Source organism: Onychomys torridus, chromosome X (assembly GCF_903995425.1).
Source record: "Onychomys torridus chromosome X, mOncTor1.1, whole genome shotgun sequence".
Classification (NCBI taxonomy): Eukaryota; Metazoa; Chordata; class Mammalia; order Rodentia; family Cricetidae; genus Onychomys; species Onychomys torridus.
In genome coordinates, this window is record NC_050466.1 from 19783245 (window position 1) to 19801331 (window position 18087).

The window sequence follows — 18087 nt, forward strand, 5'->3', positions numbered from 1 at the left end:
CATATCTCCTGTATCCTTTTCTTTTGTTGGATCCTTCATATTTGTTTTGTCTGTTTCTCTGTGAAACACTGGCTGACCTGGAACTCACTCTGTAGACCAGGCTGGATTTGAATTCAGAGATCCACCTGCCTCTGCCTTTGGAGTACTCGGATTAAAGACATGCACCACTATTCTTGGTTGCATAACTCAAAATCTTATATGACCTTCTAGAAGCAAAAATAATTTATTGGAATGTGGTAATTTATATATAAAAACTAAAGAAGCTTTATGGCAAAAAAATTGTCTTAATATTTTGTGTTTAATCTAAATTTAATTATATTTTTAGCCTGATGGTACTATTCTGAATTAAGATTTGTAAAATTAAATAAAATTTAGGAAGAGGGTTAATTGAAATATGTGATAACATAATTATTTTTTCATTGCAGTTCACAAAGTATCAAGTAGCACTTTAAATAAAGTTATATTTAATTTATTTCTATGACAATTACATTTTCTATTGTAGCCATTTCTGTGGTGTTTCCACAGATGAAAAATATTGAATTAATATATTTTAAAAGATAATTGCATTTGAATAGTTGTGTGGTAATAAATGAATAAGTACTATGCATATGCCTGGGATTTTTTTCTAAATGTCCTAGAAATGTTGACTATTAGGATTTTAAAGTCCTCCTAACAGACATTTTCTTATGGAGATATGTAGTTGCTCCTCACAACTGACAGAATATCATCAAATATTTCTTCAGTTTCTACCCTAATGTCTTCTCCTAGGTGGAGTCAGGGCTGTAGATTAGAGCTCAGGTTCCAGGAATAATACAAAAGTTCCTGTTTCAACTCTTTATACATGCACATAGAAAGAAGGAGAACTGCTTGATATTATAGAAGTTCTGGTTTTGCTTTTGTTTCTACAGGAGAAGAAAAGCGATGCATACCATCAAAACTGTTCGATTTGAACAAGAGACATCTCTTAATTGGAAGAGGTGATAGTTCATCAACCAGCATGACCATCCAATTGAAATTAACTTATGCCACTAACAAATGCTTTTCATTTAATCAGATATTACTTGCCAAAAGGGAATCTCCCCAAAATTAGGCTTAGGGAAAGGGGTTTTTTTTGTTTTGTTTTTTTTTTGTCATTCAGGAGAATGAAGGATAAGGAATCTGAAGAACATTGGACAAATGAGACATCTAAAGAAAAAGGACAAATCATCCAGAAAAAATATGTCCCAAAAAATAGAGTAAATTGGCCTATTGGTATATAAACATATAAAATTTCATAAGTCTTCCTAAATGTTTGTTTCTGCTGTTTTCTACAGACACTTAACACAAATGGTCTTTATGTAGTCCCAGTTCAATCAACAATTAAATCTGGCTTTAGACTTGGAGAATGGCTCTCTCCTTCTCTAAACCTAAGCATGCTTGTTAAAAGAAAATGCAATATCTCTGTATCATGTCAGAAGAGCCATCTGATATAGGACAGAAGAAAACCAAAATTAAGGGACTATTCTATTGCCACTAATCTCAATTCATTGGTTCTATTTTGATTCTTTAAAACTTTTCTTAATAATATATATCTAAAACTTTTGTTATGATATTAATGCCTGTACGTGATTTCGTGTTTGAGTCTATATCAGTTTCCTGCAGGGAATCATGAATATGTCAACAGTGACTTTGAACTTTCCAAAAAGATGATGAGGCCCCCTCAGTGAGGATTCCTCATAGTCAATAATAACACCATCAACCTGAAAAACATCACCTAAAGATCAGCTTTGGCCTACAAACTTCTCAGGTCAGTTTCAAGATGGCTAGCTGAGATGATCCAGCCTCACAAACTATTCGAGCAAGGACTTGAAATAAGCCCTACACTTTTGCATTGTACAGAGACTGGACAACAAATGATACAACTACCTCTCCCAGGATTTGACAATTAACTCAACATTTTTCTTTTCAGGATCCCCTAAAGATGCCAGTGTCCCCAAACAGCAGGGAGTACTGATAAGAACATGACACTCACATTCCCAAGAGGCAGGGTGGGTGGTGTTTGGTCTTTCAATGGGTTTGGATATTTGTCATTGTTTAGGATGGCTGGTTACGAGTTGTTAATTGTTAATGGTCAGGAAAAAAGTTAAATGAAGGAAATTAGATTTAGGGTTATTGTTTGGAAAAAAAGGAAGAAAAAGAAAAAGATGATATAGATAAGATGTAGATTATTGAATCTACTCTGAAAAGAAAAAAGAGAGGATATAGATATATATATAAAAAGGTAGATTACTGAACCTACTTTTAAAAGGCAACTACTAGTTTTAAATATTTTATATTGGATTGGATTTTTATATATTATATACAAAGTATGTAATTGCTACCGAGTTGAGATTGATTTATATAGATATAAGATAAAAAGGTAGATTATTGAATCTACTTTTAGAAAGCAACTGCTAATTTTAAATATTTTACATTGGATCGGATTTTTGTATATTGTATACAAAGTAGGTATATTGATACCAATATGAGACTAATATATTGTACATATATTTCTAATCTTGTTCAAGATATTGTACCTATACAGTTCATTTAACAATGTAATGCAATTTGCTAATCCTTGAAAGTTATTATTACCAGCTATTAGGATATAAAGAAATGAAAGTTAGTAGTCATTGTAATTGAACATGTAGTCATATTAGTTATGTTTTCAAGGTCCAGCAGAGATACATTGTAGATAGGCAGGTAATTTTCAGACCTTTCAGAGATCTACAGTATATGGCATTTAAGATGTTTTAATAACATAGATTTTTTTCTATTTTTTTCTGAGTATGAGACATGTCTACTCCTGGCAGCACCAATCTACTTCAGAGAAGACATGGGCACTGAAGAATCTCCACAAAGAGTTTACTTTCACTGTGGCAAAAGTTAGCTACTGGGGAAGAAAATGCCATTAAATTGACTGCTGGTAGTATGCTGTCCAAAATAGAAGGGCAGGACACAAAAAAAGGACTGCCGATCCTTGTCAAGACAAGTGTGGTTGCAGCTGTGGCAACAGGCATCCTCTGATGCCAGGGAAATATGGTATCACTGCTAAAGTGGCTTTGCAATCTGAAAAAGATACAGTGCCCCTTCCTTCAAAGGCAGCTGAACAGGCAGTGGGCTAGTAGCTTCTGGTGTGCATTGGAACCATAGCTGAAATAGGGCCTGCATGGGTCTGCACCAGTCCTCTGCATATATATTATTGCTTCCAGTTTAGTGTTTTTTATGGGATTCCTCAGTGTGTGAACAAGTTTCTGATTCTTGTGCCTTCTCTTGGGCTCTTTTCCTCCTGTTTATTTTTGTGAAAGAGAACATTACATTCAAAGTTTACTATGCTTGAGAGACAAAAAAGCAAAAAATGCCTCGAACATGCAAGCCCCTAGCTTGTACAAGCTGTGCCCTAGCAGCTCACCCACTACACCCATTTTTCCAAGACATTGAAGACTGTTCTTAAATTGACTGATCCTGTAAAATATGCTGTTCTAGCCAGACAATAGGTCATAGAACTAACTACTATTTCTGTTTTTGTAATCGAACTTGCTTACTCTGCTCAATGACTGGGACAACTGCAAGACAGATATGCTAAAATTAGACCATGCTTACATGTAGACAGAATATATGTAATCTTGTGGTTTTGGCTTTATAAGCCTTGGATTAATATGACCAGGGGCTGCAACTTAGGAGCGATCTCAGTTGCAGTCTTGGTGTCATGAGCGTCTGGCACCAGCATATATTTAATAAAGCCTCTTCTTATTGAAATTTTATCATGGTCACAGTGAATCTCTAAGTGATCCCAGACCCACGACATTTTGTTCAATTCTAACATGTAAGTTTATGTTTTACTTATTATGTTATTATTTATTTATTTGTTTGTCTGTTTATTTATTTTGGTTTTTCAAGACAGGGTTTCTCTGTGTAGCCCTGGCAGTCTTGGAACTCACTCTGTAGATGAGGCTGGCCTGGAACTCACAGAGATTGATCAGCCTGCTTCTGCCTCTCAAGTGCTGCGATTAAAGGTGTATACCACAACAGCTCAGCTATAGTTTATTTTATTATTATACCTTAGAAGTCTGTATGGTTTCATACACACACACACACACACACACACACACACACACACACACACACACAAAAACAACCTTTATTGAATATTTGGGAATTTCACATCATGCACCGCAGTTCTGCTCATTTCCCAGTCCCTCCATATCCTCCCTTCACCCTTGCAGCATCCCTCCCCGAAAAGAAAATTAAAAAATAACTAAATCAACCAAACAAACAAACAAACAAAAAAAAACCCACTGCATTCCTCTGTCTCTCTCACCTCTTCAACACCTCTTCATTCATTTTAGTGGCACTGGGATCCTCAGTGTCTCATGCAGTATACCCTTTTGTTCAATCAGCCCCACATGAAAATGTAAATTGCATTGGGTGAGCCTCGCCCTGGGAAAACCACCTGATGATCATGATGTCTATCAAAAACACAGAAGACAGCTTATGCTGGAGATGTGGAGCAAGAGAAACTCTCCAACACTGTTCGTAGGAATGCAAGCTTGTACAACTACTTTGGAAATCAATATGGTGCTTCCTTAGAAAATCGAGAATCCATCTCCCCCAAGACCCAGCTGCAGCACTCTTGGGCATATACCCAAGGAATGCTCAATCATACCACAAGGACATTTGCTCAGCTATGTTTATATCAGCATTGTTTGTAATAGCCAGAACCTGGAAATAACCTAGATGCCCTTCAACTAAAGAATGGATAAAGAAAATATGGTACATATACACAATGGAGTACTACTCAGTAGAGAAAAACAATGACATCATGAGGTTTACAGGCAAATGGATGGGTCTAAAAAAAATCATCCTGAGTGAGGTAAGCCAGACTCAGAAGGACAAACATGGTATGTACAAACTCATAGTAGGATACTAGATGTAAAACAAAGATGATTAGACTGCTACACAACTCCAGGGAGGCTACCTAGACAATGAGACCCTAGGAAAGACACAGGGATCTCCCAATGACAGAGAAATGGATGAGATCTTCATGAACAACCTGGATGACAGTGGGAGTAATGAAGGGCAAGGTTTGAGGGAAAGAAAGCTTAGGGGATCAGGAGATCCCAGCCAGATCAAGAACAGAAAGTGAGAACAGGAATAGGCAGAGTGCTGGAGAGGTGCCCAGAAATCCACAATGATACATACTCTGTAGACTGCTGGCAATGGTCCAGAGAAAGCCTCATCTGACCTAGTCTGGTGATCAGATGGCCAAACACCCTAATGGTCGTGCTGGAACTCTCATCCAATAACTGATGAAAGTGGATGCAGAGATCCTCAGCCAGGCCCCAGGTGGAGCTCCAGAAGTCCAAATGTTGAGAAAGAGGAGGAACTGTAAGAGTGTGAATGTTGAGACCAAGATTGGAAAAGCACAGGGACAAATAACCAAATGAATGGAAGCACACGAATTATGAACCAAAGGCTGTGGAGCCCCCAGCTGTATCATGCCCTCTGGATAAGTGAGACAATTGAATAGCTTAAACTATTTTGGAGGCACCCAGTCTGTGGGACCAGGACCTGTCCTTAGTGCATGAGCTGGCTGTTTGGAACCTTGGCTTGCACAGGGACACTTTGTTCAGCCTGGAAGGAGGGGACAGGACCTGCCTGTACTGAATCCACCAGGTATAAATGAATCCCCAGGGGAGTATTGGCCCTGGAAGAGATGGGAATGGAGGTTAGAGACTTGGGGGAAGGTGGGGGTGGTGGTTGGAGGGGGGAGGACAGGGAAACCCATGGCTAATCTGTAAAATTAAAACACAAATATAATAAATAACACAAAACTATAATCTTGATTTAATTCAGATGTAGAAATAACTATTTTTCTTTATGTAATGTGGGTAGTTGGACTTGTCAGAAAGATTTGTTATTTATTATATTAATGTTCTTCCTCTTTAATATATCTTTGATTTTCACAATAAATGATAATTCAGAAATGAAAAAAAAGAAAATGTAAATTGCAATGAGTCATTGGACTGGTTCAAGGCCTCTGGTTTCTGGTACACCATCATCACTGGACCCTCACTGAAACTCTTCTCTGATATCCCACGAGAGCCCCTCGTCATGGAGACCCTACAGAACCATTCCCTTCACATGCTCCAGCAGGTTCTAGATGGGGTAGATGTGAGGGTGGGCCAATCCAAGCTCCTGGATATGGACCTGGGTTGTAGTTGAGCTGGTCAGTCCTGGATACTGGAACTGACCCCTCAGGTGAGGGGTGGAACCAGCTCTCCTATGCACTGTGTTGAGGGGTGGAACCAACTCTCCTAACTACAGCAGGCCAGCTCTCCATGCAAGAGTCATAGGGACCAGGTCTCCTGTGAGGGTCAGGTTTAGCACTGAGGATGTAGTGTCTAGTGAGGGGCAGGACCAGCTTTCCTAGGGCCAACAAAGGGCAGGACTGGCTCAGTACTGCACTTGGATTTCATCATGTATGCTTCCCTATGGTAACATGGGCCACAGATGTCAATACAGGCCCTGCCAAAGATCCAGGGGTGGCCCTCCAGAGCATCTTGTGCCCAGATGTCACCATGTTCCCTGTGGCAGATCCAGACACTCAGATCAGTTCAACCCCTGCAACAAGTTGCATGGCTCTCAGACACCAACATGGTCTGAGGTGGGTAACCAGACCCTGGGCATCTGCATGGCCCTTGGTGCCAACAGTGGCCATGGACATCAACTCAGACCCTGGCTGCTGTAGGGCCATGGACCCAGAGATGGCCCTAGACTGCAGCATGGCCTCTGAGGTACCATGGTCCCAGGTGGTGGCACAGGTCAACCACATCAGCAGAATGCCTGGGGGACACCAACATGGTCTCAAGTGGCAGACCAGCCCTCAGACATCTTCATGGACCTTGGTGGTGATAGGAGCAATAGACATAAATTCAGACACTGGATGCCACAGGGTCATGGACCCATACATGGCTCTTGGCAGCTACTTAGGCCCAGATGACACTTAGGTCCTGGGTGGTAACACAGGCTATTCAGATCAGCATGGCTCTGGAGGCTTGGACACCAACAAGTCCACAGGTTGTGCCACAGACCCTGGGCATCCATGTGGCCTTTGGTGGCAACACAGGACATGGACTTTAACACAGACCCCGGCTGTAGTAGGACATGGACCCAGACATGGTCCTTTCCAGTAGCACAGCCTAGATGTCACCAAGGTCCCAGGTGGCAGCACAAGACAATAAAATCAGAATGATCCCAGAGGCAGCATGCTACAGGGACACCAACATGGCCCCAGGAGACAGGCCAGACCCCAGATATAAATATGGCTTTCAGTGGTAGCAGGAGCCATGTATATCTACACATAGACCCTGTCTACAGTAAGGCAATGGACCCAGACATGACCCTTTGCAACAGCGCGGGCCCGGGGGTCATCACATCCCTGGGTGACAAGCAGGCCATCCACCTCAGCTGGCTCCTCACCACCTTTGCTTCTTCTGTTCCATGTCTTTCCACAGCATATGAACCATTCTGCCTCTCTTTTTCTCCCATTTCTCCACCACAGATTTGCTCCTCATAATGGCACCCTCCCCTGTCAATTTCTTTAGACAGCCCAGGCCCCTGAGGACCCATGCTAGGTTGTGGGTGGCTTCCAACTACCTGAGCTGTTTTCTAGTAAGAGAAAGAAAGGTAGATCTTTCCAGATGGGAGGGTAAGTGGGGAAGAACTGGGAGGAGTAGGGGAAGGGAAACCATAATCAGGATATATTATGTGACAAAAAAAATCTATTTTCATTAAAAGAAAAAAGAAAGATTTGGTATGACCCCCCCCAAATAAAAAGTAATCATCACCATCATTATTTTCTGTGACAAACTTCTCCTTAGATTGCCCATTTACAGGGTTACTACTGAATCCCTTGTTCAAAGGATCAAGTGAGCCTGAATCAAGAAAGCTTAAATGATCCACTGTTTCATAATTACCATGTATATGGAACAATCATCTGTGCAAGCAATACACATGACTTATAAATGTCACCCCCCAAAAAAGTACTTGTCATTTTGTTTAAATGGCATTTCCTAAAGAGTATACATCTATATCCTATAAAACCCGAGAAAGCATATGAAATTAAATAACTTGGAAATTCATGTTTTTATTGTTAACATTAGTGCTGAATTTTAGTGAAGCTGGACATTGAGTATGGCATACCAATTTCCCCTCTTGTTCCTGAACAAAGACTTCACTCTACAGAGAGTTGTCCCTATCTGTAATGAGAAGAATCTTTCCAATGGAAGGAGGTATGTTCTGTAATATTATAGACCTCTCACTCTTCCTCTCTTCAGCTCTCTGATTGACGAACCATGCCTAAAATCAGAGGAGAACATGATTGGATTTAGCATTGGCTTCCACCCCAGAGCCAGGAGATAAAAAAAGAAACACATTCAGCCACATAACACTGACTTTCAATTCAGCTCACAGAAGCAATCACCAGCTGTGTGTCAGCTTCTGCAGTAGGCCATGATTCTGTCTTTTCGCAGCAGTATAAACACTGCAGTGGTTTCTTTTTTATTGGATTGAATGAACACTTACCTTATGACTAGGTCCAGGTCCTTGATGCTAATACAGTATGGTAACTGGGCAAAGGAAAGTCTTTATTCTGACATTTGACCATCAGTGTAGAATTCCCTCCTCATTAGTAATATGTCCCTCTTGTTTGGGCAGAGATTCCAGATAACAAAATGTTAGCACATTTTGAAGGCCTATGGAGGGAGCAGCTTTCTGTTTGTAAAAGTAAACTTCAGGATGAAATAATCAACAGAAACAAGATGGGAGATTTTTAGGACAATAATAGCCTTCAAGGATGCCAATGGGATTTTGGTGCTTGAAATTTCAGGAGAGCAAACAGGTGGTAGGCAGAGAGGGCCTGGACAATGTTTTGACATTGTAGCCTCCACAGTTTGTGAAAGTTGACTAACTTACCTAAATGACATACAGGACACTGACAGATTTGCCATCTCCAGGAGTACAGCAGAAGTGGTAATTTCCACCCAGGGTAAATCTGAACAATATAATCTTTCATGTTATACAAAGTTCTCCAGGATCAGGATGAAGAATACTATCTCTGCTTCAGCTACATTTCCAGACCCTGTCCAGCACAGAGGGCACACTAGGCCCTGTTGCATCACCAGGACATCTAAAGCCCATCTTTCCTCAAAAGGCAAAGAGTAAGATGGTCCACAACTGTGTGGGTAAAGTAGTCATAAATGAGCTCTTCCTAAATATTGCCTAGCTATGTAAATATAGTCACAGCTACCTGTTAGATGTCACCATCCTCTCAGGCTCCTAGTGAATGAGGGTCCTTTATACTGGGAAGTTCTCAAGCTGCATATCTGTGACTCCATGTACTTTCTCTCCCTGCCTATAATGTGGATATATAGTCTAAAGAAGACCAGCCAAAGGACCAGAAGCCCTACTACAATCCTGATGTCTCCATGAACTCAAATGAAGCCCCAGTGGCTGATTCATGTGGGCTCACATTAAGTCAGAGTGTCCTGTGTTTGATTCCTAAAGCCTATCTACTACAATGTAAGAGGAAAAGGGAAATTAAATGTGAGACTTTAGGAAAGTCACACTGAAGAATGTGCAAACAGGAGACCATGAGTGTTTTCTCTTTTGTCCTGTATCCATGCACTCTCTGAAGCTGCAGTTCATCAGCCTCTCTAGAACTGCAGTGCATCAGCCTCTCTAGAGCTGCAGAGCTGCAGTACATCAACCTCTAGAGCTGCAATGCACCAGTCTCTTTGGAGCTGCAATGCTTCAGCCTCTCTAGAGCTGCAGTGCATCAGTTTCTAGAGCTGCAATGCTTCAGCATCTCTAGAGCTGTAGTGCATCAGCTTCTCTAGAACTGCAGTACATCAGCCTCCCTAGAGGTGCAGTACACCAGCCTCTCTAGAGCTTCAGTGCATCAGCCTATCTAGCAAAAGAAAACCAGGCTACAATCTACAACCCTAGAGAAGTCAGGTAAAGAGGAGGACCCTAAGATGGAAATGTATGGATCACACCAGGGAGGGAAAATGGATATGATCTCCTAGGTAAACTGGGAAGTGGGTAGAAGGGAGAGGATGGGGGATGGGAACATGAGAGATCTGGTTGGCCAAGTTGGAGGAGGGATGGAAATGGAGAGCAATGAAAGAGATATCTTGACAGAGGGAGCCATTATGGGGTTAGGGAGAAATCTGGTGCTAGGGAAATCCCCAAGAACCTGCAAGGATGACCCCAGACAAGACTCCTAGCAATGGTGAAGGGTGCCTTAACCAGCATTTTCCTGTAGCCAGATGGGTGACTACCTTAATTGTCATCATAGAACCTCCAGTGACTGAGGGAAGCAGATGCAGAGATCTATAGCCAGGTACTTGGCCAAGCTTATGGAGTTCAGTTGAAGAGAGGGATGAGGGATTATATGAGCAAAGGGCATCAAGACCATAATGGGAAAAACCACAGATACAAGTGACCCAAGTTAGTGTGAGCTTACAGACAGACTCTGGACTGACACCTGGGGAATCTGCATGGGACCAAACTAGGTAAGCCTTCTGAATGTCGGTGATTGCTGTGTGGATTGGTCTGTTTTTTGGGTCCTGGACGATGGGACTAGGAATAATCCTGGGACATGAACTGGCTTTGTAGAGTGGATTCCCTATGGTGAGGTGCCTAGGACAGCCTTGATGCAGGCCGGAGGGACTTGGTCGTGCCACAACTGGATGTACCAGGCTTTGTTGACTCACAATGGAGGCCTTACCCCTATGAAGAGTGGATGTGGGAGTGAGTGGGGGAGGTGGTGGTGAGAGCAGGAGATGAGGAGGGAGAGGAAACTGTGGTTGGTATGTAAAAACTAAAAATATCTTAAATGAAAAAAAATGGGCCTTTATGACAAGGCTTCCCAAGACCTGAGGAAGGCTGTAGATTGACTGTTCATTGGCTTTGCTTCTATTTACTGACCTTCACTTTGACTTCAGTCACATTCAAAGCTTGTGCAAGTTCTTTCCTGTGGAAAGAAAACCAGGAATGATTAATATGAAGGGTTTTTATATGAAATGCAAAGTCATACATTATTTCTATGCTTTTTTAATATTACTATCCTCGCACACAGCCCCTATTTAACTTTCCTTCTCAGAATTAGTCTTCCTTTTGAAATGGTTTCAACTCTTAACAAACGTTTCTAAACCATAGAGATGAATAATTTTAACACACTATTATAAATTAAAAATAAATTCCTAAGTGTACACTGAGCAAATTATACTAATTTAAAAAACAGCACCAGGGGAAGGGAAAGGGAAACAGAAAGGAGTTGATGGATAGATACACAGTCCCTGAAAGGATGACAAATCTACCGGTGAGGAGGAAACCCTACAAAGTGTAAATCCTTAACACTGGTAAACTTACACTAGTATTTTGGCACACTGTACTCATGTCTCTATATTTTACCATAATTAAAATATCACACCAAACGACTCATGTTGACTATGTACACTTGTTTCAGGTCAACACTACACACTAGTACTGACCTTGACCCCTACACAAGGCACCCTCCTGAACCACTATAGAGGGAGAAGATACCAGTGGCTTAGGGAGGGAAGATGGGGAACCAGGGTCTGGAAGAACAAAAGGACACCTAAACCTGAGACAACAGGGAGGTTGGGGATAGCTCCTGGTGCAAGGCACATACCTGGCAAGCAAATCTGGGTACTGGGTTTCTTTGAACAATTTTTCCATTTCCTCGACCTGCCCCAATGTGAACTGGAATGTGGTTTGCCGCCGCCTGAGTGAGGAACCGAATCACAGAATCCGAATCACAGGCTCGGCTGAGGGCCTTGGCTCCTGCTGGTGAGACTCTGAGGAAGAGGAGTTCGGGTCCCTACTGCTCTGCTCAGAATTGTTTTGGCTCTCATGGACCTGGCAGGGCTCGTTATTTCGGTCCATTTTGCAGCCTGCCTCACCTCCACTATGGTCGCCACCCACATCACCTCCACTAGGGTCACCACCTAGCATTGCCAAGGCAGACTCTAAGGTGGAGACCTCAGCTATCTCCTCAACATTCTCATTCCTCACAACGTATATATGTTCCCAAGGGACGTTGTGGGCCATGACTGGTAGTGGGCCAAAGCCAGAGAGAAGTGGGACCCCAGGAATTACTGCCCTCGAGGTCTATTGTTAGGTCAGATTCTATTACAAACCAGGCATCAAGAGAAGGCCTGAGGAAAGGGCGACATCAATGTGTCCTTCTGTGCATTCTCTACACTTCTCCATGTTCCTCATGGTTGATGTCCACACGTTCCTCTCCAGATGGGTGCTATAGGCTTCTCCCTCCATGGCTGACTGCTCTGGGCTTTTTGACCCCTTGCTGAGGTAGGTAGTATTTACTTTGTTGCACAAATGGTGGGTGTGGCCCAATGATGAGAATCTGAGGGAGTCATTGTCAACAGGGGTGTGAAAGGTCCTGGAAAGTTAAACCTTGTTCTAGGGCATGTGTGCAGAATGAGTTTTAGCTTGGGTCTGTGCGCATGTGCACACTGCCTGTTCCTCCTAGATTGTAGAGATGACACTGAAGTGTGAATTGTGTAGCAATGCAAGATGATTGGGGAATAGAGTATGGGAGAAAGGTGAGAACACCCACTGACCACAGGACCCTTCTGTGAACATGTAGAAAATTTCTGTGGGCCTCATCCTCCACCTATCGCTGCTGCTCAGAGAATGGGCTTAGAACTAAGTGGACAATATCAGATTAGTGGCTGCTAGTTCAAGAGTCCCTGTTAGGACAATGAATGCTAGCTAACCATTGTTCTTCAAGCTCAACATCAAGACCTTGGGGCTGGGTTTGAATATAATTCTAGTTAATGACACTGTCAAAAACCAAAAATAAAAGACACTCCCTCCCCTCAAAAGAAAATAAATGATCTGCTTGAGAAATAATTACTTCAGATTTTAATAATTTTATAATCTCTGTTAAATTTCACATATAATATTTGCCTTAGTTCTTATCACTGAGGATGTTGATGCAGTCCCTTATTCTGTTAGATGGAAGGTAAATACATAAATATTCAGTCAGTGTTTAAAACAATATTTGGCATGTGACATATGGCATATGTCACCTTGTCAGAACAATAATAGGTACCTGAGTTAGCCACTTTCTAAAGCAGGGAGGGTCAGTCCCACTCTTCCTGACAGATTCCCAGAAATAAACAAAATTTTGCCTTGTTCAGGATTACAAATTGAACTACAGAGAGAGTTCCAAGAAAGTGGCAAAACTAAAGTGAAACCTTGTCTTGAAAAAAAAGAAAGAAAGAAAGAAAAAAGAAAGAAAAGATACAAAGAGGAGATACTATTAATTATTTAGGATATAAAATAGGTCTACAAAATTAGACCCCAAAAGGTGCAAATTAGGAGAGATCAACTTCAGATACTTAATGACTTTCAAAGATTATTTGGAGACATTTCCCATCCATGAACTGTTGCTGGGGTAAAACAAGATGAACTGAGTAATTTGTTCAAAACCTTAGAAGGTGACAAGGTTTTAAATAGTCCAAGAGAATTATCAGTTCAGGCTGAGAGAGAATTGGCCTTGGTGGAAAAGAAACTACAGGAAGGACACGTGGATCATGTGGATCCAAAGCTTGATTGGTTTTCTTTTTTTACCCTCTAATTCTCCTACAGGATTTTAATGCAGGGGGGAGTTATTATATTGGAATGGATATTTCTACCAAATAAATGGAGTAAAAAATTAAAAACTTATGTGGAAAAGATCTCTGATTTGATTTTAAAAGGAAAATTGAGACTTCATCAATTAACAGGAATAGACCAGGCAGAAATTGTCATACCTTTAACTAAGGAGGACATTGACAAATTATGGGCAGAAAATGATCCTTGGCAAAGAGCTTGCAGTAATTTTGGGGGAGATATTAACAGCAAATATCCAAAAAGTGATAGAATTCAACATATAAAGAGAGCTGATTGTATTCTGTCTCACATTGTAAGGGAAACACCCATACCTGAATCCTGTACATTTTATACAGATGCAAACAAACAAGGTATGGCAGGTTACAAATCAGAAAACTTAAATGGTTCAAATTCCTTATAATTCAGCTAAGAAATTGGAATTGTATGTTATTCTGAACCTCTCAACATAGTTACTGACTCTCAGTATGCTGAAAGAGTGGTATTATATATTGAAACTGCAGAATTTATCCCTGATGAGTCATTTTATTCAGTTACAAGGTATAAACAGGAATAGGAAGCATCCCTTACATATAACTCACATCTCATCCCAAACGTGTATTCAGGCCCTCTGGCACAAGGTAATAATGAGATTGATAAACTATTGATAGGAAATGTGATGAAGGCCTCAACTTCATAAAAAACATCATGTCAATAGTAAAGGTTTAAAAGAGAATTTTTCTGTAACCTGGTGACAAGCCAAGGAAATTGTGAGGAAATGTCCTACTTGTTCTTTTTACAATAAGACTCTGCTGCCAGCAGGGTGCAACCCAAAGGGTACTCAGAGGAATGAAATCTGGCAGATGGATGTGTTCACATTGGAGAATTTGGAAAATTGTAATACGTACACCACACTATTGATACCTATTCGGGATTTCAATGGGCAACTACTCTGAATTCTGAAAAAGCTACTTTAGTAATCATGAATTTGTTAGAATTTATGGCCATCATGGTTATACATGTACAAATTAAAACTGACAATGCTCCAGCATACATATCTGGTAAAATGAAACAGTTTTTTGCTTATTACAATTATAAAGCCTTTTACAGGTATACCACATAAACCTACAGGCTAAGCAGTCATAGAAATTTCAAACTGAACGCTAAAGGATATGCTAAATAAACAGAAAGGGATAACAAAAACAGATTATATCATGCTCTGTTAACTTTGAATTTTCTCAGTGCTAAGGAGAAAGGTACAACAGCTGCAGAGAGACATTGGATAATAGAAAAAAACTACAGAGTTAAATCAGCCTTTATACTTTAAGGATGTGCTGACCTCAGAATGGAAACCAGGACATGTGTTACGTTGGAGACAAGGTTTTGCTTTTGTTTCTACAGGAGAAGAAAAGCTATGTATACCATCAAAATTGATAAAGGTTCGATTTGAACAAGAGAGGCCTCTTAATTAGAAGAGGTGACTGTTCATCGCCAGCATAATCATCCAATTAAAATTTACTTATACCAGAAACAAATGCTTTTCATGTAATCAGATGTAACTTAACAAAAGGGAATCCCCCCAAAGTTAGGCTTGGGGAAAGGTTTTTGTCTTTCAGGAGAATGAAGGCTATGGACTCTGAAGAACACTGGACAAATGAGACATCTGAAGAAAAGGGACAAATAATCCAGAAAAAAAAATGTTCCAAGAAAAAGAGTAAATCGGCCTATTGGTATATCACATATAAAATTTCATAATTCTTCCAAAATATTTGTTTCTGCTCTTCTCTCCAGACACTTAGCACAAGCCTAGGGTTTTCCCTGCTCTTGGAAGTTTGGGGAGTGTCAGGATTAAAAATCCAGTTCAATGTTTTTAGATTTCTTTTTCTTTATGTGTATGTGTATGTTCAAGTGTTTGCATTTGTACATTTGTGTTGGTGGAGACACATTATAAGGCATATGACACATTTTCAGAAAGAATATTAGGTGCCTGAGTTAACCACCATCAAAACTGGGGAAGGGTCACAGTACCCCTCTTCCTGACAGATTTCCATATGCCCTATAGTATATTTTGTGTATTTCTAAAAGTTCACTACTTGGCTGTCCGTGGGTTTGTCAGTGTAGATAAAGAGACAGCAACCCTGAGTCTACAACATGTTAATGCAGGAAGCTGGGGTCCTTATGGTGATGCAGAGCCATGGAAAGGCACTTGACATTTGTACTTGGGCCTCAGAGGACAGTTTTCCCTCTTACTGACTACCACACAATTTCTAGGAAACCTCTACATTATAACTTCAGAGGAGGAAGAGAGCAGATGGCAAAGAAAAAAGCAGCTAAGAAAAAAGAATGCAAGATGTTACTTCAATTTTTCTATATTTGTTGGGAGAGGAAGAAATAAAGGAAGTAGTGTACAGTATTTAACAGACAGGACTGCACCATTACACATAAAATTACTATGTCTGTGTCCACCATACAAAACCAAGACAGACAAAATCCCATACAGGTGGAAGAGGAACTAATGAAGTCTCATCCATAGCTGAGAAGCTATTGGTAATTTATGGCTTTAAGGAGAGTGAGAGTCAATTTTTCTTCACGGATGAGTCCCCTGAAAGGATAGCCATGCTCCAGTAGATATCTTATACTCATGCACATATCTATGTGGACACTAAGTGAACACAGAGTTTTGTTTTCTTAGAAGACATAGAGGTGGGAGGGAAAAGTTGTGGGATGACAAGAGTAGAAAGGAGGAAGGTTTTCATCAAAATGAAATATGCATGACTAAAATTATCAAATAAAAAAGAAAAGATTTTTTTTAAAGACCCACAAAAATGAAACTCCTACTCCTAGCACAATGGCCAAGAAAATCTCAGCTCAGACTGTAAAAAAACTACTGGCAATTTCCAAAGAATTAATAAAAATCAGGAAATCTTAACATTAAAAATTAAATCTGAAAGAAAATAAAATAAAAATGAATGAAAAATTAAAGAAAGAATAAAAGAGCTCAAAGGACCATGTTCCATGCTCCAGGATCTCATCAGAATAATCCCTATACTGTGAAACTCCAGAGAAGACAACAAGCTGTGGCAACAGAATGTCTTTGGGTCAGTAATCATGTCATACTGTTATATTCAACTTTGATCTCCTATGGTTTTTAGATTTTTAAAATAATTTCTACAACATCATATCATAAAAAGTAAAAAACAAAATTAGGAAGAACCTCTCTACTAAAAATACCCAGGCCAGATAGATTCAGCACAGAATTCCTCCAGAATTTCAAAGAAGAATTAACACTAATACTCCTCAAATTGTTCTATAAAATAGAAAAGGAAGGAAAACTTCCAAATTTATTTTACTAAGCCAGCATTTCCCTGATACCTAAACCAGTCAAAAACCCAATAAAAAAGAGAAGTATGTAGGCTAATCTCTCTGATGAACATAAACCCAAAAAATTTCCATTAAAATGTCTGCAAATCAGATTCAAGACCACATCCAAAAGATAATTTGACTTTATCCCAGAGAAGCAGGAATGGTTTGATAAGTATAAAACTGTAGATTTAATCCATCATATAGACTCAAGGACAGAAATTTCATAATCAACTCATTAGATGCCAAAAATGCCTTTAAGAAAATCCAACATCTCTTCATGATAGAAGTCCTGGAGAATCTAGGGATAGAGTGTACATAGCTCAACCCAATAATGACAATATATAGGGCACCCATCAACTGGTCTGAAATCACAATTGTTATTAAAACAAAAAGGTGAATGTTAAGTTTTTATTTGTAAAGCCAAAGTTTTTATGCAAATCTTCTACCTTTCCTATTTGATAGCTACAGAATTACATTGGCATAGATAGGATGATAATCCTACAGATGTTGCAACTGGGTTAAGGGAAAATCATTTGTTAATATACTTTCCAAGAATACACTCACATATGCAGCATACACACACACACACACACACACACACACACACACACACACACACACACTCTACAAGCCCACAACAAACATCATGACAAATGGAGAAAAACTGAAATCATTTCCGCTAAAATCAAGAGCAAGACAAGAATGGCCACTCTTTCTATTCTTCAATAAAGCCCTTGAAGTCCTTGGTTGAGCAAAGAAACAAGGCAATAAAGGGGATACATATAGGAAAGACAGAAATCTAGTATACCTATATATAATTCTATGCATTAAAGATCCTAAGGACTCCACAGGAAAACTAGAGCTGAAAAACACATTCAACAAAGTAGTAGGATACAAAATTAACAAACAACAGCTGTAGTTTTCCTGTATATACAGATGAAAAACATATCAAAACATAAAAAAATCCATTAACAGGATCAAAAATATCTTGGAATAAGTCTA